The 26958-nt window shown below is 49.8% G+C and overlaps 1 protein-coding gene across 1 annotated transcript in view; it reads right to left on the reverse strand.

Moving 5' to 3' along the window:
• The window catches only part of Tmem63c (transmembrane protein 63C), a 68840-nt gene extending 44679 nt beyond the window's left edge, over nucleotides 1–24161 (reverse strand). The window contains exons 1-2 of the mRNA XM_038337289.1: nucleotides 24081–24161; nucleotides 12962–13110 (exon numbers count right to left, since the gene is read on the reverse strand). The gene's annotated coding sequence lies outside the window, so the exon portion shown is untranslated. The remainder of the gene's footprint in view (nucleotides 1–12961; nucleotides 13111–24080) is intronic.
• Between the last annotated feature and the right edge of the window lie 2797 nt (nucleotides 24162–26958).

Here is a 26958-nt window from a genome sequence, read left to right on the forward strand (position 1 = left end):
AGCCACACACATCTTCCCTACCCCATGACCACAGGCCCTCTCTCTCATACACATGCCTACAAAAGGTAGCCAGGGAGTGGGGTGGATGAATGACTGGTTTACCCATCAATCCATCCAACGAGATAGATCTGGGGCAGGAGAGATGGTTCCGGGGTTGAGAGCACTTCTTATTCTCCCAGAGCCAGAGGACCCACAAAGAAGCTCACAGCCATCTGTAACTTCACTTCCAGAGGTTTGGATAGCTTCTTTGGCCTCCACAAGCACCAGGCACACATATGATGCACAGATATACAATACAGGCATAACACTTATACACAGAAAATTAAAATGAAAAAAAAAAAAGCCCACAAGATGAATCCACTCCATCAAGTATCTACTCTTGCCAGGCCCCATGCAGACCCTGGAGGTACAATATGTCATCCTCCTCAGGGAATTCATAGCCTTTAGGAACTGAAGAGAGAATTGCTATTGATATAGGGATGGGAAGACCCTCAGCTATGAGATCCCAGCGTAAGCTTGGTGTTGGGGGTGGGGGTTTCTACCCAACAATATAGTCAGTTCAGGGTTTCGGCTCCATCTGGCTGACCTGCAGGGCAGGAGCGGGAAGGAGAGTGAGAATAGTTTACCTCTCCCACCTTGTCACCCAAGCTCTCAAGCAGCAGGCAGAGGCAGTGAGGAGGCTGTTGCCATGGAAACCTAAAGCAGCACCCAGCCTTTCTCCATGCACTGCTCCAGCCTAGACTTGCATTCTTTCTTCATCTTTATAATAACCCCAAAGACAATACCCCATTACCCTCCTATCCAGATGGGACCCTAAGCTAGCTCTTGGCTGTAAAGGAGGGGTGCGGAAAGCTGAAGTGTTAGCTCTGCAAAGGGTTAGCTCTCATCTTCATCAGGGATGAAGGGAAACCTGAGGATTGTCAAGATACAGATGGCTGGGACACTAACCTGCTGCATTCCCGAGTAACAAGTATTGGGAAACATGACTCTTTGGACAATAATCCCATAGCAGAAGACAGCTGTTCAAGGGAGTAGAGAGAATTTGGTTTCCTGAAGCCAGGACATCTAATTTAAACTCTGGATCTATCCTGGCAACCAACCCTTCTCTCGCTGAGCCTCAGATTCAGCACCTGGAAGACGTGCATAATGGCACATGCACACACAAACAGATACATATGAACACACACATGCACGTGCACACACATGCACACACATACACACACAGACACAGACATGCACACACACAGACAGATACACACACATACACACATAGACATGCACACAGAGACAGATACACATGAACACACAATGCACGTGCACACACCTGCACACACACACCCCAACCACCAGCAGCGTGCACAAAGTCATAACTCCTGCCTGCCCCCACCATGTCCTGGTCTTCTCTGCCTTTTCAATAATAAGCACCCCCCCCCCCCTTTTTTTCCTAACGGTAGGAAAGATCATCTCTCCTGGTTCAGGATGTAAACAAACAAATTGATTTCCGGCCATGTGAACTCCTCCCACTTCCTCTAGCCTTTGGATCTCCTCTTCTCCCCTATCACCCCTTTCCAGGCAACCAGCTTGGTGGTTTCAGCTGCCTCTCATTGCCAGTAGGAGCAGAACAGGTAGGGGAGTCATGCCGCGCACCGCACCCCCGTGTCTGCACTCGGTGCGCTGACACACAGTTCGCGAGCTTTGGGCAAGGGGCTGGAGGTTAAAATCACAGACAGAGAGACAGCGACACGAGTCATCCTTGAATTCCCCAAGAATGCCCCCTTTATTGTGTTCAGGGGCAGATTATATAGAGATAGCCACGCCCCAGCCAAACCCACCAGAAACCACTCTCCTGCCATCAGGAACTCCTGAAGGTCTCGTGCTCAGGGCAGCTGTAGGCACTCAGATCAGGGCCTTACAAGAAATTCAGGATCTGGGGTCTCATTGCTCCCAACAGAGTCACAGAAACAAGGGGCTCTGCTCCAAAGCTCTCCAAACCTGCCATGTCGGCTGGCCACGAATCTTACCTGAGTTGAGCCTGCCCTGCCACAAATTGTCTTCCATCTCCTAGGACTTTGTGGCCAAGGACACTGTACTCAGTCTACAATGTGATGAAGCTGACTCTCCCGCAGGTTCAGATAGCTGTCTAAGCCTGGGAACGGGTAGATTTGGGAATGGGTGGAAGTGGGAACTTGGTCTTCTGGCACCCCATTTAGAACTTTCGGTGACCTCACAGCCTTTTGTAGTGGGCAAGAGGCTTTGAATCAGCTGGAAGGTGTTTGGAGAACACTAACACTCCTGATCTTACAAATGAGCCAGTTTCTGTGTGCAGAATGGACGGATGGCCACTCACTAAGATTCCTAGGGTTGTCTGCATATAAGGGGTTGTGGATACCTAAACATTTCCTGCCTTAATGAGAGTTTGAGATTCATAGATAAATGATGGCAACTCTGTGACCTTTAAATCTTGGTGTCTGCGTGTGTGCATGTGCGTGTGTGTGTGTTGTGTGTGTAGAGGTATCTCAGGGTACAGGTCCTTTTATATCCCCATGTTTCCTTTCTGCTCCATCTCCGCTGCACTGACAATTGATAGTGTAGAGGTTTGCATCTCTTCCTGGGATCTCCAAGCTCTGACATTTTCCCACAATCTCAGAGGCCACCCACCTGGAGACTTCCTCATTGGGTACCACACTTGCCTTCTGCTCTCCTCTCCACTCCCCCTCCCCCCGCTGCCACATACCCAAGAGCTCTCTGCCCCGCTCTACAAACCATCTACTTCTGGGGTGAGCCAGGAAATTCATCTCATTGTAACGTCCTGTGCCGAGGTCTAGCTCCCACACTGCTCTCTGGAGCCTTCCTTTAGATGCCAGGCCTGGTCTGTACCCTCTACACAAATGGCTCTTGCCACTGTCGCCTAATGTTGGCCTCTCTTTCTTCTATGCACACAAGCAGTCAGTTTTTTCAGAAACATCTATGGGATGTTCAAATAGTAGAAGCCATTTCTTTTTCTTGGGCTTTCCCTAGTTGCCCCTACACTGACCAGCATATAGTAGATGGCCTTTCTTCCTAACCCACACTCAGAGGGAGAGAAAAACAGCTGCAAACGGTTTGCACTCTTTCTGCAGGCTGCATCTGAGTGTTGTGTTTTTTGTACACCCACATCATGTTGTTTGTTCCCAAGTCTCCTCCCCAAGTTTTCGTATGGAATATAGGGAGAACGTAGTTCCGAGTAGAGGTCGGATATTTACCAGCTGCCAACTAACGTCTTTGTCGCTGGTGGTGGTGGTGGTGGTGGTGGTTTTTCAAGACAGGGTTTCTCTGTATAGCCCTGTAGACCAGGCTGGTCTTGAACTCACAAAGATCCATCTGCCTCTGCCTCTTCAGTGCTGGGATTAAAGGTGTGCGCCACCACCACCTGGCACCACCTAACTTCTTAAGAGTCAGCTTGTCTCCTACAAAATGGAGTTCATTGTCTGCCCTGACAGGTCCCAGGTGAGTAGGAAGGCTAGTTAAGAAGACGGTACACAGACGGTTTTCATAAACTGTAGGAACCGCAAATGTTAGCTGCTGTCTTTGCTACCCTGTTCCAAAGGTGAGGCCAGCCTCCTCTCAGAGGCTCCTACGTGTAGGGTGAGTGGACCTGGTGGTACCAGTTTGCCAAGCAGAGGACCTGCTGTGTGGGCAGCCAGCCAGTGCTGAGTCCATCAGTAGATCCCAGAACCATGGAACCAGGCAGCCTAGAAGGTTCTGTGGCAGTTTCTCTCCACCAGAGATTATAGGAGGGTCATATTCACTTACTGGCATCCCTGGTACTATAATAAGGATGGCAGTTGGTGTTTAGGAGGTTCTACATGCTACTCACGATGCCAGGCTTTTTAATGAATTGTTAACACATCTATCAGATTGAGTGTCAGATGCTGTAGGTGACCCTTGGCCTCCATACATGGTTCTTTCCCATGTGCCTTCCTATGTTGAAGAATCTGGAAAAGCTAAAAAACTACAATTCCCATGCCCCATTGCAGCCGGGGCTCTAGCTACCAAGTGGTTCAGAAATGGTACCAAAGCAGAGTGAGAAGGTGGAAGGGAGGAGGATCCTGTCTTCCTTAGGCTGGCAGTGATCCTTGGAGAAGAGGGGAGGGTGCTTGGGAGCAGATTCATCTCCTGGGGAGATGAGGTGTAGAGAAAGGCAAGTGTTATAAATGCAGAAGGAACTTTCTGATCCTAGGTTGCCACGGAGCAGACAGGAGCCCCGTGGCTCCAGGAACAGCTCTCCTGGCTGTGTGATGTATGTCTGTTGGGCCAGTTCCGCTCTTCTGGGAACCCAGTGTCTACCATCTCAGTCATTTTGAAAGCATGGAGCGCCTAGTATTAAATACATACATATTAAATAAATAAACCCTGAAAATGCTTAGAGCATTCCTGTGTCCCGTGCAAAGACCAGCTAGATTCTGTCATCTTGAAAAGGGGAATCTTGAGTCTGAAGGGCCTGAGAGACTGGCTAGGTCAGGGAGCTAATGGCAGTGGAGTGGGCAATGAGCCCCAGGGGAAGGACTCACCAGCCCTTCTGAATCACACTGTGACCCACAGTCAAGACAGAACAGCACTGGAGGAAAAAAAGCCCAGATTCAAGACAGAAGTGAAATTAATGGAGAAACGGCAAGCTATGCTGGAATCAAAACCCAGGCGTGAGTGGGTGTGGTTTCAGACAGAGAGAAGGAAGAAGGCAGGAATCCCTGTGATGCGCCAGGTGCAGTCTTTTGTCTAGGCGTCTAGGTAGCGTTTATCCCTCGCAAGTGCCTAAGAGCAACACCTGAGCTGCAAGAGTCTGTGCTCCATTTCACGGGTTGATAAACTGAGGCTAAGTCCTAGCCCGCAGTCACAAAGCTGGAGGGAATGCAGGACCTGTGGCAGGAGGAGGGAATCAGTGGCCACTCGAGTCAAAGCTGGAAGCGATGGGAACTGACTTCCCCCACCCTGGGGTGCCTCGCCCTGCCAGGAAGTCCTCAGACTCTTGTCATGCCAACCCAGGGGCCAAAGCCTCTCTGCCACAGCAGCCACCGTGGCCAGGCCTAAGTTGGACAGGACAGGAGGCGAAGCAGTTGTGGGGTTTTCAGACCAGACCTCCAGGGGCTGGACTGCAGCCGGGGAAGACTAAGAGGAGGGGCTGACACCCTGCTTGTGTGTGTAATGTACACATTCAGAAGAGCAGGGTGTGCTGACATTCTAAGACTAGAGGATCCTGGGGTTTGTTATTTTAAATTTAAGGAATAGAGAAGAAAAATACCTTAAAATTATACCATGTCCTTTCACGGGTCTTTAATTTTTTTCTGGTTAAAAAGAAAAGCTAAATGAGCATGTCCTATTGTATGTAGTACTTTGAAGGGAAGCCTTGTTTTTTTTCTAGGCAAAGGCATTGCTGGTTTTCCTTCATCAAACTCCTTGCCATCCCTCAGGTATTCTGCCAGCTGTAACTTGTCAATAGGGAGGGGCCCTGGTGGCTCTGGGCAGCTGCTCACAGGAAGATCAAGTCTGCTCAAGCCACCCCTCTTCCTGCTACCAGGAACCCCCTCTTTCCATGCCTTGGTTCTCACAGATAGATGCCCCCTGCTCTTGAAGGCCTTGGCATCCTCTGGCTCTTGGTACCCCATGCCCATTAGAATACCATGTTGGGAGTCAGCACAGCGTGATATCCTCCGGCATCTCTCCTGGAAGCTCCTATGTCCCCTTTACTCCTAGGTTAATCACTCTGCCCTGAGTTCTCCATGTAGTAGGAAGAATAGGGCATGTTCTCTCCCTCCCCAAGCTCATCCCAGGAGAGGCTTGAGACAGATTCTTGCTAAAAAGCAGTTAGAGCGTGGGAGAAGTCTGCCACAGTGCACAGCTCCCAGACAAGGACCACGAGCCCAATCTGGAGCGTTTCGGAGTTTGCCTGGATAGGGTGGTGAGGGAATCCTGCAGAAGGGCTTTCGGTTGTACCTGCTAGGGAGAGTTCTGCCTGACACTGAGACTTCATTTAGCTCAACTTCCTCTTTTTCATCCATCATCCCCAGATTCTCCCTTCAGTTGTATAACTGGCATCCCTTCCCCCCTAGAGCCCCAGGGCCTCACCAGACTTTAGTCTCCCTGCCCAGGCGCTCCCCCTACCACTGCTAACTCATTTTTTGTTACTAACCTTGGTTTAATATTTATTATTTATTTCTTTGGGGGGAATCAAGAGATGAACCATGTTCTACCCCAGGGCACCTTGGGAGGCACACACAGTGCAGTATGCACTTGTGGGTCCCTAAGGCTGACTTCCTTGGGCCCAGCCCTAGCCTCTGCTGTGTGTTAGCCCCATGACTTTAAGTAGGTTTAATAACTGCCCTTGTCTCGGTTTCCTTACCTATGAAATGGATGCATTGATATCATCTTCCCCATTGGATAGCTGTGAGGACTAAGGAAACCAAGTGAGCCACTTGCATACTGCCCAGCACATACGGGGTGATGCGTGGTTTGCTGTGTTAGGACCTCGTATATTGTGTGATACTCACAAGCAGACCTTTCACATGGCTGGCTACCCCAGGGAACAGCAGATCCCTTAATGACACAGCCTGAGTCCTTGTTGCTCATTACCATCTCTACTGTCTGAATAGGGCCGGGTGCTTTGCAAATATTTACCGAAGATGAGAAAGTCAGGAAGCATGGCAGAGGGACTTGTTTGGCCTTGGGATGTCAAACCCAGAGCATATGTCCTGGAAGGGACCTTGCAAACATTGTCATCTAAGCTACTTCTCCCACAGCTGCTGACCCGTATTACTGTAGACTTCCCATCTCAGGCTAGGCAGCCCCTGCCTACCCTGTCCCTCGGGGTTTGGCTAGAACCTGCTCATGGAGGTTTCTGTCTTGATTTAGAGAAGGAGAAATGTGGCACATCTCCCATCTGAGGGCGGTCGAGCAAATGCATTCACAACTGGGCAAAGCTGAGCCTCCAGCAAGACCCAGAGTTATCCCTATAATTCTCGTCTCCATAGCAACAAGTCTGGACTACACTTTCAGCCAGCAAGACTGGGCAGCTGCTCCTTTCCTCATCAACAGGGGAGTAAAGACTCCAGGGTATGGTTCTCTCCTCAGCCTCTAACTCATTAATTCTTCAGTATGAGTCCAGGAGAGGGGGGTAGACCGTTGGAAGGGAGGAGAGGAATGGGAGGGAATCACAGAAATGCAGCAGAGTAGGGTCTGATCCTAGAGTCAGCTGCTCCTACAGAAGGATAAAGGGTGCCCACAGAGAGCTGCCCATAGCAATCAAGTCAGCAACCAGATAAGATGCTGTTGTTGACACCCCCTCCATCTCCTGCAGCCAAGATGAGCTCTGACCATCTAAGGCTCCATAGCCGAAGGCTGTACCCTAGTCCCATGCAGACTCAACTGGCTGGTTACAACTCTCTGCATCCACTTAGAGCTTGCCTATTGAACCCCTGATCTGTGCCACATTGAACACTGAATTGAGGGGCAAAGGCCAGCCACATGTGGCAGGACCATTAGTAAGCATGCCAAGTCAGGTCAGGAGAGCCTGAACCCCATAAGTAGGCTTTCAGGTTTGAGAGCAGCCTCTGGATGGTCTAAGGGGCAAAGCGCAATACAGACAGCATATAGAGAGAATGCTGGGCCCTGTATGTACCCGCCTGGGGTACACTCCCCACTTCCTTTTGGAGAGGTCACAAGAAACTGCCGGCAGTTTGCCTTCAGGGTGGGGAGGTGGTGGCCACAGCAGCACAAGGGACTCACTGGCCTGTTTTTCTCCTTGTCCCTGTTTGAACGTATGATTGAGGTACATTAAACCACTACAAGTTCTGGAACGGCAGGACTGGGAGGCAATATCCCTAACAAGCCCCTGAATGTTGTCAATACCACTGGGCCAGGCTTTAAAATTCACCCTATGGAAGCCAAGACTACGGGAGGAGGAGGAAGATCCCCCAGCAGCCTCCCAGCTGAGCGGAGACACTGGAGTAGATAGTCTGACCATCAGCCCGGTTCTCCCAACCATAGTCTCCCTCTCCCAGCTGCACAGCTTCCACTCACAAAACCACCAATTCAGCCCCAACTTGGCTCCTAAGCTTAAGAGCGCAGAGTCCAGGTGCGCCGTTCCCTAAAAGGACATGGGATAAGGGGACTGCAAGGCGTGAGGGTCACAGAGAACAGTATCTGATTCTCTCTGGTGTCCACAAAGGATGCATAGAGACTGGACTGGCCAGAGGTGGCTCCCAAAAGATAGACGGTTTAGTTCCCATGAGGTGACAGCTTGCTAGCTGCCGGGCGCTCTGCTAAGAATCTACAAGCATGGGATTTTAAACTACCCCCCTCCCCAGCAAACCCAAGACAGGATCCCCCGCTACCATGTGAGTGCTGAATCAGTAGGGCAGCCACATGCCCTGAAGGGCATAAAGGCATCCAGCCATGGTATGGCATTCCAAGAGCCGACCACTGAATGCACAAAAGCTCAGGGGGAGGCAGCAGAGGAGGAAGGCAGTTGTGGGTCCAGATTGTGTTCGGGCTCCCTGGGGAGTTCAAGTCCCTAGATGGAAATATGCCACCCTCAGATGAGATGAATGCCCGGCTGAAGCCCATCCCTGGGCTCTGGCTCCATCTGTCTAAATAGGCCAGAAGCCATGTAGACTGCCTCAGGGGTGCTCTGAGAGCAGCTGCCTGCTAAGAGCAAGCTGTTCCAGTGAGGGTGGTAGAAGCCAGATGGTTGAAGATGCTGGTCTGGTTTATATGGCCTCACGGAACATCAGAGAGGCCGGAACTCATGAGGGTCCTGAGAATCACACATGTGGTCTGGGGCCTCTCTACCTACAGGTCTGGGGATAAAGGTCCGCCCTAGAGGGGAGCAGAACCAAGTGGCGGAGGGGCCATTACTCTTAAAGCCTCCAGAAATTGTAGTGACACCCACACCTTAGTCCTCCTGTTCCTGTATGGTTGGGGGGGGTGGGTCACTGACCTCGGTTAGAGCGAGCCCAGGTCAGGGGCCAGGCTCCTTCTTGACTTTGCTTTTCCTTGACTGGAGGTTCAGCAAAACAGCTCAGACCCAGAGATGGAACCAGAGGAAACATGCTCTTCCTAAAGCCAGAGGTGTTCTAATTAAACTCAAAGAGATACTCTCTGGGATTGTGAAGGGAGTATTGTGAAGCAGCTATTTCTGGAGAAGAGAGACCCGTCCTCCTGCCTGCGACAGTCTCAGTAAGCCAGGGTGATTTTCTTCCTCTCTTCCTTGTCCATTTCCCTTCCTTTTTTCTGTTCACATTTCTCTCCTGCCTTTGGCCTTCAAGTGGACCCAAGGCTCACCCTGCTTGTCCCACTCCCTTTAATCACGGGCCCAGTTCAGCTCGTATTTACTGAATCGACACCTGCTGGAGGTGGAGGAGCTCAGGCCAAGGCCTCAGCATGAACCCAGGTGGCAGATCAGACAGCAGCTCTGCGCCAAACCCAGCACAAAGCGAGGTATACGCTGAAGCTCTAGCCTCAGGGACCATGGGGCAGAAGGAACTCCTAAAGCAGAGATTTTGCCTTGACAGAAAGCAGTAGAGAGAGGGACAAACAGGAGGAGGAGGGAAGTGGAGAATAAAATACTCACAAACGACAGGCTTGGCTACAGAGGTAGAGAGAAAAGGGTCTGCTGAACTAAAGGAAACCTGACAGACCATGACGTCCAAGACAGGCTGGCTGACTTGTGCTTCACAGTGTAGGTTGTGTGGAGCCATGGAAATACTGGAGAAAAGGCATGGCATTGTCTGGGCCAGGATTAGGAGGGTTTCTAGATCTTGCTCCTGTCCTAAGGGCTCTCCTGAAATCACTTGATTCTGAATCCTGAGACCCACCAGGAACTCCCAAGGGGAGAAGTTTGGGTCTCGAGTGCTAAATTTTTGGTAAGATCTGCCTTAGTGACCTGATTTTTTTAAATTATCTGTTATAATTTTAAATTTCTATTCACATTTTAAAAATCATGAATAGGTGTATGTCCACATGTGAGCGTGTACACAAGAGTTCAGGTGTCTGTGGGAGCCAGAGGCATCAGATCCCCTGGAGCTGGAGTTTCAGATGACCATAAGCCACCTCACATGAGTTCTGGGACCCAAGCTCAGGTCCTTTCCAGCCTCCTGGAGACTCGATTTAATGACACAGCTCCCAGGCATTCCGTAGACTCCTTTCTTTCTCTGGGTTTTTGTTTGTTTGTTTGTTTCCATATTATATTACATTTTCTCCCCCTAATATAGGTTATCTGCCAGGCCTTGTGGTATACTCCTGTATTTCCAGCACTTAAGAAACTGGGGTGGGAACACTGATACAGTCTAAGGCTAACCTGGGCTACTCAGTGAGACTCTGTTTCTAAAACAGTAAGAATAAATAATGCAAAAAAAAATCAATAAAGGCGAGCTGCGTGCTGGACTCCCTGCCTTTCTCCAGCAGAGGGAAGGCCTGGGAAGACAGACTCGTGTCCAGTTGACATGCTTCTGACTTCAGTGCCCAGCCAGGCCCATGCACAAGCCTACTGTTGTTGAGTTCGTTTAAGGAGGAAAGCTTGCCCTGCGGGAACCGGCACCACTTGGTCTGCTCAGTTTCTGGCACTGCACCCTCGCTTCCTGGGGCTTGGCAGTGCCTGGGGCTCCCGGTGGAGAAATCTCAGGAAAAATCAGACAGATCTGTGTCACTTCCCTCCTTGCCTCTCACCCTGCCAGGAATCTTGGAAGCTTTGGGCTGATCCTCCTTCGCCCCCGTCTAAACCACCACTGTCGTCTGTCATCTTGGAATGGAGCCTGTAGCCTGCAAGGCACATTGTACTGAGGGAAAGTGAGCGGGCTGCAGGACGTGGCACTGAGAAGAACAGCTTCGTCTGTGGGTCTGACTGAAAAGAAGCTGGCCCTGTGCAAGGGCACTGGCTGGCTGGCCCACTGTGGACTCTACCCTCTGCAGGGGGGCTTATTCTCTCCATTTTACAGGTGGACAAATAGAGACTTAGAGAAGTTCATGGTCGTGGCTAACCCCCGCCTCTGCGCTTGGAAAGGAGCATGGTTTTAAATGCAGGCCTCCCTGGTGCGCAGCCTCTCCTCCGTGGGGATGCAGGGTTAAAGGCACGGCGTGCTCTGTCCATGGTGCTGATCCGGTGTGCTCTCGGCCAACCTCCAGCCGCCTAGCGCTCCGGGAGCCAAGGACAATGACTTCATGTCTACTGCCTGGCCTGAACTTGGAGGAGTGTTGCATTCCCTGCCTGGTTTGGGCAGTGGCCAGCTGACCTCTCCTCACTCTGATAGGGGCAGGGCTGGAATAGGGCTACTGTACTTGCAATCTCACGGACCCAGATGAAACCAGAGCTACCCTTATCCAGCAGAACCTGCAGCCCAGCCCATATCCAGCCCTGCTCACATCATGGCTATGGGTAAGAGGCAGAACTTGAACTAAACCCTCAAGCTGGCTGCATGTGGTTATACTCCTACTCCTCAGGGATTCAATACACCCCTCCCCTCTGGAGGGAGAAAATGCTGTCTCAGTAGACATTAATATTATTTCCTTATAGTGTACAATGTAAGCATGATACATGCAGTTTCTGCTTTCAAGGCCGTTAAAGGGCAGGTTAGGGTACAGGCCACAGGGAGCCATGGAGGACTGTATGCCCCCAGGAGTAAGACAGCTACTCAGGGCTTTAGGGAAGTTAATCAAGCATCTGAGTCTGACTGGGAGAGAACAGGCTTTGGTAATGAGCAGAGCTAATGTGATAACCACTTACAGAATGCTAGAGCTTGCTTCCAGCACTTGACAGGTATTCGTCTATTTAAACCTCAGTAACCTTGGGGTTCTACTGTTTCCCCCATTTGATGGTTAGAGACTGGCAAGTGGCTGCAGAGCTTTCAAAATAGTCACAGTGGCTTTCCACGGCCATCTCAAGACCTGAAGGGGGACAGAAGTAAGTGCTGCCAGCCATCAGGCCACCTGGCCTGTGGGGCTCTCCTGGGAAAGGAAGAGGAAGTTGTAAGGGCTATAGGAACACTGAGCACTTAGCACAGCAAAGGAACTAGATCTAAGATGACCTTAATGGACAACAACAACAATTTCAGTATTCTTGGACCACAGCCCATACAAGGCAGCCTTTTCCTTCATGAAAGAGAGGCCTTAGGTGCTCTCAGAGAGAGCTTATTCTATTACAGTTTCCAGGGCTGCAGCATCCTTTCTCCAAGATCCAATCTGCGTTCTCACATCTAAAATAGGGAAGAAAGACTCCCCCTCAATGCTCACCTGCTTCTCAACACATCCTACCTTTGGGTGCTGGACAAAGGAGTGTGGGTTGGTTGAGATGATCATATGGTAGGGAAGAGGAAAGGTACCCAGGGGCAGAGGCTGGGCTGAGGCCAGCAGGAAGGAGGCAGCTGAAACAGAAAGCTTCCCATGCGGTTTCGACAAGATTACACCTGATTCCTCTGAGATATTCAATGCCAACATCTGGATTCATTATTGATATTAAGTGGCACTCAAGAAGTAAAGAGGGATTGAGTTGGATTAGCTCAGTTAGATCCCTTCCAGCTCCAGCGGTCTGAAGATATTATCTGTTTTAATCCTTTCCAGAGTCAGGGAGCACTCAGAAGAGCATTATTAGACCTGTCCTGAGCCTGCTCCCCATACCGGAGCAGCTGGGCAAGACCCTCCATGCAGAGGTCCCAGCTAGGAGCTCTGACCAATGACTGGAAGACAAGCTGCCCACAATCTCAGCTTTCCCTCGAGCCTCAGGAGCCTGAGCCCCCTGAGATAGTGCCCTGTGCAGAGGGCTCAGGTCCCTGCTGCCCCTGCCAGTCAGGCTGTGGTTAAAGACGTCTATGGAGGACCTTTCCCAAGTGCTGACTGAACTACCACAGGCTGAGACAACCAAAGGGCCACATTTCCCAAGGTTGATGGGGTGGGGGGACCAGTGCCAGGGCTGTGGGATGAAGTAAGGGGCACCTACCTAGGGCAGCAGGTGTTGATAAGAGCTCAGGCTGAAAGGCTAGGTTCCAAGGCCTTCCTGTTCTCGATCAGTCCCTGGGAAGAGGTGCTTCCAGGTGACCCAGCGGTGTCTCGCCAGTTCCTGACCACAAGAGTGGTTCCTTCAAAGCTCTGTGGCAGAGGGACAACAGAACACTCTCAGGATAGGCAGGCAGGGATCCCAGACCTCTGTAGACAGCTCCTCCCCAAGCCCTAGCTGGCCAGGTCCCTCCTAGATACAATGTGCTGGTCAGCATCTTCCCACTGGGCCAGCCTAGGGAGAGCTCTGGTAGGGCGAAGGGCACCTCAGAGGCCAATGGATTCTCAACACACAACCTGAGTGAGCCATCCAGGCTGAGCAGAGGTAGATGGCAGGGATGGGAGCTTCAGCCTGGATACAGAGCAAAGCAGCAGAGCTGAGGTAAAAGGAGGGTATGCAGAGCCACAGCCATCTCTTCTGTCAGAGTCGTCTGAGGAGACCTTACTGGAATGCCTATTGCAGGGCCCTTGCCTGGCCCACAAAGAACAAATGTCCAGGAATGTGCCTAGGGATCTGCGTGTCCACAACTTGACCACAGAGGTATGGGGAGTAATACTCATTGCATACACTGGGAGAGGGTAGACACGCCCAGGGATGAGGCTTTGTAAGTTGCATGGCATACTCAGCCCCTCTCCTAAAAACAACATCAGGGGAGCCCAAAGTCTGCAGAGACTAGCAAGGGACTCTAGGCAGTTTGTGTGACTCATCTCCGGGTTGTATTTTCCTCATGAACAAAACAAAAGGAGGGATGATCTCTTACGGACCCTTCCAGATCTGACATTGCCAATGAGAGATGAGACGAACCCACAGGAAAGGGAACTTAGCATGGAAATTCAGGGCCAGGAGGTCATTTGGTGGCAGAGAACTTGCCCAGAATGCAGAAGGTCCCGGGTCTGATCCCCAAAACTTCCAAGCAAGAAAAAGAAGGAAGCTCGGGGTAAGAGATTTTACATAGCTTTCTCTCTTCACAAGTGATTTCTTCTAAAATCTTCTTCTTAGATTCTGAAAACAACACGCTATGGAAAGAGTCCACTCGAGGTAACTACACAATGAAAATAGAATTGGGCACGCTGCCCTTGCCTTCCCAGGGCTCTGTTGTATCTCTGAACATGAAGATAGTTAATGTCCCTGCTGTGGTTTTCTCTACGTTTCCCCAAGTATGGATGAAGGTGCACTTTCATGTGTACCTTCGTGCCCCTGCCACCCTTTGCTTTCTTTGTTAATACGTGTCACACATGTCTACATGCAACATCTTCAGTTTTCAACAGTATTGCACTGAATCAAGCCCTGCATGTCACATGATTCTAACCTTGTTGCTGGATACTTAGGTGGTCCCTCCATCCCTCTCTGTGACTGTGTCTGGCCTTGAACTTGCTGTGTAGGTCAGGCTGGCCCTGGACTGGCCATCTTATTATTTCAGTCCCTCAAGTGCTAAGGTTATAGGTGCTGCATGCATCCATGCTTGGTCTGTTCCCCTACGCTTGATGCAAGAAGCTGCAATAAACATTTCTGGGGTTAGCTCTAGAAAACCCTGGGTTGAAGGGTGTGCAGCTCTTACATTCTAATATGCAAGGCCCGACTGACCTACAAAATGAAGAATGTAGAGCCCCAGCAGTATGGGCAGTTGCCAGCTTCTCTGCATCACAACAGATGGCACACAATCACCTCTTTAACTATGTTTCCCAGCATGCCTTATTCATTATTTTATCTAGCAAGCTTCAGAATGGGTTTCACGATGACCCTTTCAGACACACCACTGTATCTATTTCATTTCTGCCCCCTGCCCATTATTAAATTCTTTAGTTTGGGCAATATGAGCTGAAAATTGATCACTTCTCAATTCAGAACTCTTTATTGCCATCAGGTCAGACATTTCTTCTCTTTCCCCTCCATCCTCTCCTTCCTCCCATCCTCCCCCCCCCCCAGCAGTTCCCAAACACACACTTCTCAAGTACTTGTGAAACATTCTCCAGCACAGAGTACATCATGTTTCAGGTAAAAGATGTAGAACATGTTGGGGATGTAATGTATACCCACACACATAAACACAAATACTCATGTGTACACACACAGACACACACACACATACACAATTAAAAATCAAAGACATAAATAAATAATAAATAAATAAATAAAATTTAAAGATAAAATAAATAAAAGTAAAAAAAATAAAATAAACCAAAGACATAGCCGGGCAGTGGTGGCCACACCTTTAATCCCAGCACTTGGGAAGCAGAGACAGGCAGATCTCTGTGAGTTCAAGGCCAACCTGGTCTACAAGAGCTAGTTCCAGGACAGGCTCCAAAGCTATAGAGAAACCCTGTCTCGAAAAACCAAAACTAAAACCAAAAAAAATTTTTTTAAAAAAATCAAATACATACATTAATATTTATCAGATACCCTTTATGCCCTGTACTGGGTATGGTGGTGTTTGCTATATTCCCAGCACTCAAGAGGTAGAGGCAGGAAGGTCTGAGGTTCAAAGTCCTCATGGGATATGTAGTGTGTCAGCCTGGGCTACATGAAATCGTGTCTTAAAAGATCTGGGGGCTAGAGAGACAGCTCTGGGGTTAAGAGCCCATGTTGCTCTTGCAGAGGACCTGGGTTTGATGTCCAGCATCTACTTGGTGTTTCCCAATTATCTGTAACTCAAGTCCGAGGCAAGCCCTCTTCTGATCTCCTAGTATCTGATGGATACCACGTATGCAGATGATGACAGACACACACAAACAGGAAAAACACTCAGAAACATAAATTAATCATAAAAATTAATCAAGAGGGGGCTGTAGAGATGGCTCAGAGGTTAAGAGCACTAGCCACTCATACAAAGGGCCTGAGTTCAATTCCTAGCACCCACATGGTGGCTCACAACCATCTATAACAACATTTGATGTCCTGTTTTGGCAAGCCAGTGTACAGGCAGAGCACTTATATAAAATAATATAGATACAAAACAAATAAAAATTTAAAAATTTAATCAAGAATAAGTAAATAAAATACAATATTGTATGATTCTATTTATTAATGAGCTTACATGTCTTGTACCAATATTCACAGATGAACATTCATTCTGCTATTTAATTTGTGAATTATGAGAATGTGTGCCACACGCCAGCTGTCCTGTGCTTTGTTATCAGCATGGCACCAGTTTCATAGAAGGGCCTGGAATCTCTTCCCTAAGACCAGTATGGTTGGTGGTACTTAAATAACATTCCCACTACCCGGTCCTTGAAGGGTCAACAGATGCTGCCTGCATGTCTTTATCACCTGGCCTGGGACACCCCACACTTCCTTTCCCCAGCTCTCTGCACAGGTTAAACCTGCCTCACCCACTCTTCCTGCAGCATTCAGTGATCACCTCCTCCAGGACCCCACCCTGCCTCCCAGGGAGGAGTTGGTGCCTTTCCTTTGAAAACAAAATCAATTTAAACACTGAAAAGATAAGCAAATTAAACCAACCCAATTAACAAATATTAACAAGCTATAATTTTCCCTTCAGATGATGTGTGAGTGTGTGAGTGTGCGTGTGTGCATGCTTGAGTGTGTACATGTGTGAGAAACGAAGTGTTCCTGACAAAACGGAAGTCGTTGCCCGGAAGTCTCAGCTCCATTTCCTGAAGATCACCACAGGTGCTGACACTTGTTCAATCTTATTAATCATATTGACCTGCTTTATAATTGTATTGACCTTATATCATCACTGATGGCATTACTCTGCAACCATTTTTAGATTTATTCATGGCGGTATAGAATATATACATACCAGGCATACCAGTCTTCTCAAAGTATAATTTACAGAATATAAAATTCCCTGCTGGCTGTGGCAGGCCACACCTGTAATCTTGGTGTTTGGGAATGGAGGCAGAAGGCTCAGGTATTCATAGCATCTGCTTCCACCTAGTAAGTCTGAGACCAATCTGAGCTATGTGAGACCCTATCTTGATGGAGGAGGGTCATCTGTCTATGTGTTACTTTCATTGGTTAATAAGAAACTGCCTTGGCCCCTTTAATAGGACAGAAAATTAGGTAGGTGGAGTAGACAGAACAGAATTCTGGGAGAGAGAAGGCAGACGCTTCAGGGCAGTCGCCATAAGCAGTCACCATGCCTCTCCTCTCCAAGATGGATGCAGGTTAAGATCTCTCCTGGTAAGCCACCCCTCATGGTACTACACAGATTACTAAATATGGGTTAAAGGAAGATGTGAGAATTAACCAATAAGAGGCTGAAACTAATGGGCCAGGCAGTGGTTTTTTTTTTTTTTTTTTTTTTTTTTTTGGTTTTTTAAAACAGGGTTTCTCTGCAGCTTTAGAGCCTGTCCTGGAGCTAGCTCTTGTAGACCAGGCTGGTCTCGAACTCACAGAGATCCGCCTGCCTCTGCCTCCCGAGTGCTGGGATTAAAGGCGTGCACCACCACCGCCCGGCCTATGGCAGTGTTTAAATGAATACAGTTTCCGTGTATTTCGGGTGGAAAGCTAGCCAGGTGGCGGGACGCAGCCCCGCCACTCAATCTACACTGTCTCAAAAACAAAACAGAACAAAAACTTCAGACAAGAGTTGGTGTAAGAGGTCCTTCTGTCTATTTGCTGCTTTCATTGGTTAATAAAGGAACTGCTTTGGGCCTATGGCAGAGCTGTAGGGGAACAGAGCAAGGCGGAGAAAACTAAACAGAATGCTGGGAAGAAGGCAGAGTCAGGGAGAAACCATGGAGCTGCCACCAGAGAGAGATGCCAGAACTTTAGCCAGTAAGCCACTGCCATGTGGCGATACACAGATTAATGGAGATGGGTTAAATTAAGATGTAAGAGTTAGCCAATAAGAAGCTCAAGCTCTAGCTTCTTATTGGCTAACTCTTACATAAAGCAAAGAAAGCCAGCCTACAATCCACAATCCCAGAGAATTTAGACAACAATGAGGACACTAAGAGAGACTTACATAGATATAATCTACAATGGGAAGTAGAAAGTAGAAAAAGACAAGATCTCCTGAGTAAATTGGAGCATGGGGATCTTGGGGGGAGGATTGAAGGGAAGGGGAGAGGTAGGGAGGGGAGCAGAGAAAAATGTAAAGCTCAATAAATTTCAATTAAAAATATAAAAATATTAATAAAGGAAGCTAGAGCTAATGGGCCAAGCAGTGATTTAAATAATATGGTTTCTGTGTGATTATTTCAGGTGTACATTAGCCCGGTGGCCAGGAAAAACAAGTGGCCCTCCCTCCAACAAGAAGTGAGTGATATACATGTTTGTAATCCCAGTACTCAGAAAGCTAAGGTAGGAGGATTGCTGCAGACCAGCCAGAGAGACATAGCAAGACTGTGTCTCAAGAAAGTCAAACTAAAATAATGAGATAAACAGCTCCCCATTCTGCTTGTGCCAACTTGCAGGCGCCACAGCTTCTGTTGTCCCTTCCATTACTGTCGGTGTCGAAGCTAGGGGCAGAGACCTATTTTTGCATTTCAGGTGTTGCTGCCCTAGATATCCCAGAGACTGACACCTTCTGCACAGGCATGAGTGTCTCTAGGTCACTGAACACCCAGATGTGAAACCATCAGTCATAAAGCACAGGCAAGTGCATCTCCATGTGTCCCGGTCAGAAGATCCCACCCCGGAATTCTACATTGCCATCGTCATGAAATGTAATGATTATTTTCATTTCCCTGCCCTCCCCATGTGTTACCGGGGACACACGTGTGTAGAACTCGAGAACCCTAGATGAGTAAAAGGATGATCTCAGTGCCTAGCAAAAGTAACAGGTTCAATGTGCAAGACTTTCCAAACCTCTTCTAGCTGAGACCCATGGAGGGCTTCGTGGAAGAGGTAGCAGGCTCACTGCATTTTAAAAGGTCAGGAAAATAAACAGATGGGGAATGGAGACAGATCTGGGGTCATCTGTCAGAAAGCCATCTCTTCTTTCTAAACTCCACTTTGCCAAAGTCATACTAGGAGTGGAGACAAGAAAATCTGGGGGTGTCGGCCATGGCAGCACACACAACCTAAATCCCAGTCCTCGGGAGGCAGAGACAAGGAAGATCACTGAGAAGTCTGGTATAGGCAGTTCTACACAGTGTGATACTGCCTCAAAAATGCAGAAAGAGGAAGAAAAGGAGGAGGTGAGGAAGAAAAGCTGGAGGGGGGGCATTGTGGGAACTTCAAGGTGATCAATCATCTCTTCTCACACACAGAAGGGGACCCTCTGAGCCTGAGTGAGGGCACAGCGTGTGAGGGGTGGTTCTGATTCCTGAGAAGGGAATTGGAAGGCTCTGGGACCAGTGAGGAAGGCCCACGACAGAGGTCGATCCAAAACTGACCCATGCAGTAAGAAGGCAGAGTCCCTGGGGCACCTCACCTTACCCAGCCTGGCCTGGAAGCCTGCTTTCCCCAGCATGGGAAAGACCAGGGCTGCTCTGGCCTGGCTTCCTTTCCTAGACCCACTGGAGGACTCTGGGATAGGGTTCCTCCTGCCCTGCCCCTCTCATACAGAGGCTACTATATAGGACCTTGAGAAGCTGCTGTAGGTAGGAGCAAGTCTAGGTCTCCACCCTCCGCACATGGGGGTAAGGAAGGAATCCTATCCTTCCGCCTCCTTTGCTCTTGTGACAGGAACTGTCCTTCAGCTGCCCCAGCACTGGGCACCCTGCCCAGAGTGGAGGGGAAGGAGACAAACCAGCAACCTTCACTTCCAAGTGCTTGGGTCTTAAACAGCTTCAGCAAAACCAACAACAGCACAACAGAGGTAAGCCCCCAGTGTAACTGCATGATGGAGTCAGAGCCATGTATGCTAAAGTCAGACCTTTGTATGGAGGAGTCAGAGCCCTGCGTGCTGGAGACAGAGCCCTGTGTGCTGGAGACACCCCTGTATCCCTTGACATATGCAAGGCTGTGGCTCATGCCACCTCCCACAGGCTCCATTTTCTCCTCTATTGAGTGAAAGTTCACTGGGTCCTCTTCTTTCCTGGAGCCTAGGGAGATTTCAGCAGTAATAACCAAGCACATGAAACCACGGAGCACAAAGACCTCAAGAGATGATCCCCGACCTGATGTCTGCGGTCTTCCCAGGTCTGGTCTAGTTCACTCCTGGACACTCATGAGCCTGGCCGGGGTGGGAGGCTGACCCCTCTACCACCTGCTACCCACATGCCTTCTGGTTCCTGGGTGACTCCCTTCTCCCAGACCTTCAGGACCCTGAGGTTCTTCCGAAGGAAACCATTTAATTCTAACGGTGCCTTGAGTAATTTACATGGCTGGCCCACTGTCACTAGACATTTAATGGTGCCACCAAAGCATGGCCTGTTGTCCCAAAGGTCCCTAGAGAGTCAGTGGCTCAGAAATGAAAAGACAAGCAAATGGAAAGGGGACTTAGTGGCCAAGCACCACCCAGTCACTTCCTTGTCCTTTCCCCGCATCTTCCTGAGGACTCTACACAGGGCAGGTAGTTCCCCAGTACTGCAAATGAAGACTCATCTTACAGAAATGAAGAGTGTGGGTAACAAGGCCAGTATGTGGGTGGGAACCCAGCCCCCAGCCCCCAGCAACCTCCGAATCCTGTGTCACATGTGACAGTTCCTCCATGCTCCGGTTCCCCAACAGGGTTTTGAGTACATGTCCACCTATTCTTTGCAGCATTTTGATGTTATAGCCAACTGTCATTTGAACATCCGAGGTAATAAGGGATCCATGATCAGTAACTCAACCATCTTCTTGATTGACTACAGGACTGTACTGCTCCCAAATCTCCAAAGACCTTAAGATTTCCTTGATTTTGAGCCAGGGCACGGCCTGAGGCTAGTGTCCATCTGTCTGAGCACAATCTGAGAAGACTCAGCCACAGTGTGAAGGCTTCTATCTCCAGGGCCACCTCCCTTGGCCAGGCTACTTGGGGATGAGAAGGGACAGCTTGGCTTCCCACTAGAAGCTGGCATGAAGCTTGGCTTCCCACTAGAAACTGGCATGGATACAGCTCGTGAAGTTCTAGCCTCAAGATGTTCCTAGGCACTACTCTCAGCCCCAAGCAATCCGGACAGCTCTAGAACAAGAGCCCATCTTCCATGCAATGCCCACATGTTCCTATCAGTGACCCCAGGCTCTCGTCTTAGCTCTCACCGTGGTCCTGCGCACTCATAGGTGAGAAAGTAGAGTCCTGGATATACATGTATGCCGGTGTGTAAGTTCAAACCTGAGCTCTCTTAAGACAGGGGTAGGGGAGAGTACTGGGTCCCAGTCAGGCAAGAAAGGGCATTAAAAGCTGTTGATCAAACTCAGTTGCCCAGCACTTCCCCTGAGCACTTCCATGACAACTTTTCTCGGTGAAAGCCTGCCCTTGGCCTGAATGCCACATGAATTCCCACAGCCTGGATTATTACACGGAGCTCCCGGCCCTTTTCAACCACTGTCTCTACGGTTCTTCAATCAGCTGCTTCCCAGAAAGGGCCACAGTACAGGGTCTGTGGGTTTGGCGTGCTGGTAGGAGGGTATAGGCTTATGGGGAAGCCCAGTATGCTCCTAGACATCAGTATCTCTGAGCGGCAACCCTGTTAAATACGTTAATATCAGTCAGCTGGGGAGGGGGCCAGAGAAGTCCTCAAAGGCCAGAGTAGAATTAGAAGTAGCACAGGAGGGCCAGTGTAAGACTGTGGAGACCCTAGACTAGCCATGAAGAAAGGGGACATCCTACACAAAGGGAATGGCCATAGTTCCTTCATTAAGGAAGGAAACAGATGTCTTCCATGGAGGTCAGAGCCTCCCAGAAAAAACACTTCCTGTCTGTACTAAATACTTGACTCATCTTCAGAGCCCTCCTACCCATATGGAGAAGGTGTGTTCATGCCTACATGTCAGGCAGGAAGGGTAACTCAAGACAGAAGCTCCAGCAAATAGGAGTTCTTGGTCCAGAAGTCCAGAACAGGCCCTCGGTTCTGTAGGCTTGATTCTCCTTCCATGGGAGTAAGATGGCCCGGAGGTAAGATGGGGACTTTTTGAGGCCTGACCTTTCATGGCGAGGCTAAGACATATCACCAGCTTCCTGGACAGCAAGCAATGGCCTTCCTCCCGGGGAAGGGTCACAGTGGAAGTGGTAGGTGGGCGGGTCCTCCTCTCTGGCACTATATGGCCACCTCATATGGTGCTGACTCCAACATAGTTTTCTAGAGAGTCCCTCCTTTCCTAGAGATCACTCCCAGAGAATCCTAGTGACCACTTAGCAGCCCAAGGCATGCTCCCCTCTTTGGATCCCAACTCCAGGGGCTCTGTACCCAGAAAGTATCTCTGGAAAGCTACCAGGCACATAGTAGTGCCTTTCACTAGGCTTATGGACTGTCAGAACCTCTTATCCCATTGGGGTCTCGGAGAGACAGCAGGCCCCCTTGTCTACAGTTCATTGCTGCTGCAGCAGCTACCCAGACAGGAGAGACACCTGACTTTGGCTTTGATGGATCCACAGGGCAGTATAGCCCTTTGGGGACATGCTGGCAAGGTAACCAAGTGATTTTTGTCTCCCTCCTTCAAGCTGCTTCCTTACCAAGTAACTAGCAAACATTCCTTGAAGGAAGAGAGAATGTTGGTGCTGCTCATATTAATCCTACCTTCCAGGGGACAGCCACACCCTCACCTCCCAGGACTTGGGCAGTGGGGGAGGAGGAGAAGCAAGGATAAGGCCCCTTCAGTCTGCCCTGAGCTACCCAGGTGAGGAGTGTGGAGCAGCCCACGGTACCCTCTGTGCCTCTCTGCACAAGGGTGAGAGCTGATTCTGGTTCTAAAACACCACTGCTCTCACTCTGCCTCAGTTGCTTTCCAAGAAAAAGACCTGTCTCAGGGAGAAGGAGGACAAGACAGCTTGAGACATTCAACCAGGATGGCAGCAGATGCAGTGGGGCCACAGATCAGAGATGACAAGAACAAGAAAGAAGGCTGAGAAGAGGCGTCTCCCCAAAAGACTTCAGCACCCTTCTGGAACAAGCTCCACAGCCTCTGGACATCTTCTTGCTTCCCACAGCACCATCATGCTCCCTACGAACTTTCTACAGACTTCCATCAAGGCCAGCACATGGGGAACACTGGGGGATTTCCTCTGTCACTAAAAGCCACCTCTTACTATTTTCCTGAACCCACAGATACCCATCACCCCTTCTACAGCCCAGCGAGCAGTTTTTAGCAGTTCCTTCCTGTCCAATTCCAACCCTTGCGGGTGTCCACACCTCTGGCTCCCCAAGACTGAAGCTGTAACTCCCTGTATCCTCAGGGGTGAGGGGTGGGGATCCAGCCCAGAGGGGGTCAGGGATCTAGAGAGCAAGACTGGAGGGGGGTCAGATTACACCTCGAAGGCCAGCACTGTGGACACATGGGGTGACTTCTATCAAGTCAAAACACCCCTGGACCTCAGTTTCCCCAGGATCTTCATCCAAACCCAAAGTTTCTTTCTTTCAAGTTGAGACTGGAGGAAAATCCTGTTTTTGAAAACACATTCAGAAAGGTGGTATCCTTCATTCCCAGGGCCCCACCACCTTGAAACTCAAGATGCCCGGCTTAGAAACATACCCCCACATAGCCCATCAGTGACGCCGCCGTGGTTACAGAAACCGTGGAGTACACCACCTCCTCCCAGGCCAGCCCAGTGCGTGGGCAACAGAGCCCAGGGGAGTCCCTGGATGGATGGGGTGCGGTGCTCTGAGAGGAACTCCCACCTGCTCAGACAAGAGGCAGGGACCCCCAAGCAAGCCTCCCAGCCACCTCCACCCCGGCATCCCAGGAAGACAGGTCTCCCAAGTCAAGGCCCTTTCTTAGTGGGCAGCTTAGCCCACCCTGCCTTAGACACATGCCGGGGAATAGCCAATGTGCGCCGCATGTGGCGCATTCTCCCTTACTCCCATCCCTCCAGTCCAACCCCAGGTCGCCGAAAGCTCTCAGCAAGCTACCCCTCCCCGCCCCCTCCCTAGCTGAGGACCCGGATTCTCATCCCTTCGCCCAGCAGCGACAGTCCCCAAGCTCACGGCATCTGAACCCTCACAGCCACCGCCAGCCCCAGGCGAGGAGCTCGGGCTGCCAGGATCAGTGGCAGTCAACACTCTACCTGAGAGGAGACAGCCGGCGGGTCCTCCTCCTCCTCCTCCTCCTTTTTCGCGGCCTTGTGAAGCCTGCTCCACCTGGCAAGGGACTGTCAGCAAATTCCTCTCTGCATCACCGCGGGAGCGGCATCCCGGCTCCTCCCAGTAGGAGTCAGCCTTGGCCCCGCCCTACGCTGCTCTGACCTGTGGGGGAACCCGGGCTAGATTACCATAAGCAGAGACCGAGCCTCTGCCCTGGAAATCCTGGAGCTATCAGAAACGATGACCATCGCGAATGCACAAGGCTGCCGCTCCCTGGCTGCGGTTTGCAGCTACTGAGGCTCTGGGCCTTGGCAGCTGCCTTACCCACCCACCCTCTCTCATGCCTAAAACTCCTCTGAGGCCACCAAGCCCAGCTATCACAGGGGCAACCAGAGACATTCAGCCTTGCTAAGGTAGCGCTATGCCACACCCTGGGACCACATCCGGGCAAGGCTCAGTTCCCACTCCTTCAGCAGAAGAATGATCTATAAACTGAACCCCACCCAGGAGTGGCATGAGTCCGGTCCATTTTGCCAGGATCACACTCCTCAAGTGGGTCTCAAGTTTCACCAAATACCTGCCCACCCTAATGGAGAGACAGGTTTTGAAGTGGGGGCTGTTACCATGTGTTTACCCGTTTCCCTAAGACCACTAAGCAAAACAAGGGCTGTGGGCAACAGCTCTCTCTCTCTCTCTCTCTCTCTCTCTCTCTCTCTCTCTCTCTCTCTCTTTCTCTCTCTCTCCCACGCCCCCCTGTCTGGGTCATGGTCTGGGTTCACTTATTTAACAGACGTTTTATTATGAAGGTTCTCAGTACAGTAGCTAATAAGACAGGAGCCAGTACTGAATAATATTTTATAATAGTGAGATATTGTCAGAGCTGTTGGCAATATAAAAAGGCCGCAGAGGAAGCAGTGTGAGACAGGGCCAGGAGACACTGGGGGAGGGGACAGAAGATAACTATGTCTTCCTGGGTTTTTAGAGCCAGCAGCCCTATCACTTTGTGCTAGGTCTCCCCATGCTATGCTTTTCCCTCTGCAGAGGGACTGGGCCAGTTGAGGTCTATGTCCCTCTGCTCTAACATTATCTTCCGGTTTCTCAGTAAGGGCTAGAGGTATAGATACAAATCAATTAATTATAAGAGTCTTATATGAGGATTCTTGGGCTGTGTGTGGTGATGCACACCTTTGATCCCAGCACTTAGGAGGCAGAGGCAGGTGGATCTCCATGAGTGTGAAGCCAGCCTGGTTTACATAGTGAGTTCCAGGACAGCAAGGGGCCATATGGAGAGACACTGTCTCAAAAAAAAAAAAAAAAATCCTCAGTGTCTGTATTCAGGTCCCAACTAGGCCACCTGAAAAAAAAAGGGGCTTGATCTTTCTGAAATTCATTGTTTGTTGTGGATTATTATTTTAAGGTGTGTTACATTCATTTATGCTGTGGAACATTTCTTTAATGATGCAAAGATTTATTGCATTCTTTTTGTTGCATTTGTTTAACTCTGTGAAGCTGTGTTACTGTTCCTGCCTAAAACACCTGATTGGTCTAAAGGGCTAGGCAGGGCTGCCAGGTAGAGAGACTAATAGAAGAAGAGGGAAGGAGCCAGAGAAGGAGAGCGGATTCCAGGAGTCAGCCACCCAGTTACACTACTAGCCACAGAGTAAGAAGAAAGGAATGTAGAATAGAGAAAGGTAAAAGCCCAGAGGCAAAAGGTAGACAGGATAATTTAAGAAAATCTGGCTAAAAATAAGCCAAGCTAAGTCCAAGCATTCATAGGTAAGAATAAGACTCTATGTATTTATTTGGGAGCTGGGTAGTGGCCCCCAAAAGATAAAGAGAAAATAAAAACAACAAAAACAAGAAAGCTACAACTGTTTGCACATGTAAAAGGGAGTAAGTGAGCGTGAACGAAAGAGCCAGTTGTGAGAATTAACTGCACGCCCTGAGAATGGTGGCTGCCATTGTTAAGTTGGAAAACAGCAGAAAGTTAACAAAAGCGGTTGCTCTCTTCCCTGCTCCCTCATCACAGAACCTGCTACTGCTGGGCCACACCAGACCCCAGAGCCCGTGACTGAGAGACCTGCTAAATGTGACGTGGGTGACATCATGTCGCGGTGTGGAAAGAACAAAAGGAGACCCACACAAATGCCAGGCCAACCTAGAAGAGATGACTGGGGTAATCCAACCATGCAAATGCCAGCCATCCGGGTGGGGGGGTCAGGCTTGTAGAAGGTTCCCAGTGAAGACGTGTGGAAATGGGTATTGGGGACCCGGAATTTGCGCTCAGTGCCTGTGAACTGCAGCTGCATATGCTCTCACTCCTGCGACCTGTGTCGTCCTCTCTGAACCACACCACTCATGCTATGGTCTTCACAATAGTGTCGGAAAAAAAAAAATGCAGGGAGCACAGTCTAGAATGATAATAAGAAGCTAAAGGGTCCAAGTAGCCCAAATGGAGCTGCCTGGCAAAGTCAGCAGCTTCTCCCGAACGGAAGCTCCTGGTGTCTTCCGACGGGACCCATCGTCGTCCATCCCCTGTTATGGTTTAAATGTCAAAGCTCTTCCTCAGCCTTGCAGCCTTCCATTCTTGGTCTGTGACTGGTGACACTGTTTGGGGACACTGTGGAACTTTCGGAACAGTGCCTAGTTAACGGAAGTGGTTTGCTGAGGGTAGGCCTGGAAAGTGGTTACCGTATCTGCATTGGCCTGCATTCTCTCCTCCACGATCCACCAAGAAGTGAACGAACTATGTGGTTTTCACCCCCCAACACCCCAGACACTGACAGAGCCTTTCCGAACACGGTGCCTTCCCTGCCATGATTAACAGGTTATCCTCTGCAGCCACGAGGCAAAATAAATCTT

The sequence above is a fragment of the Arvicola amphibius genome, chromosome 7, assembly GCF_903992535.2.
Source record: "Arvicola amphibius chromosome 7, mArvAmp1.2, whole genome shotgun sequence".
NCBI lineage: Eukaryota > Metazoa > Chordata > Mammalia > Rodentia > Cricetidae > Arvicola > Arvicola amphibius.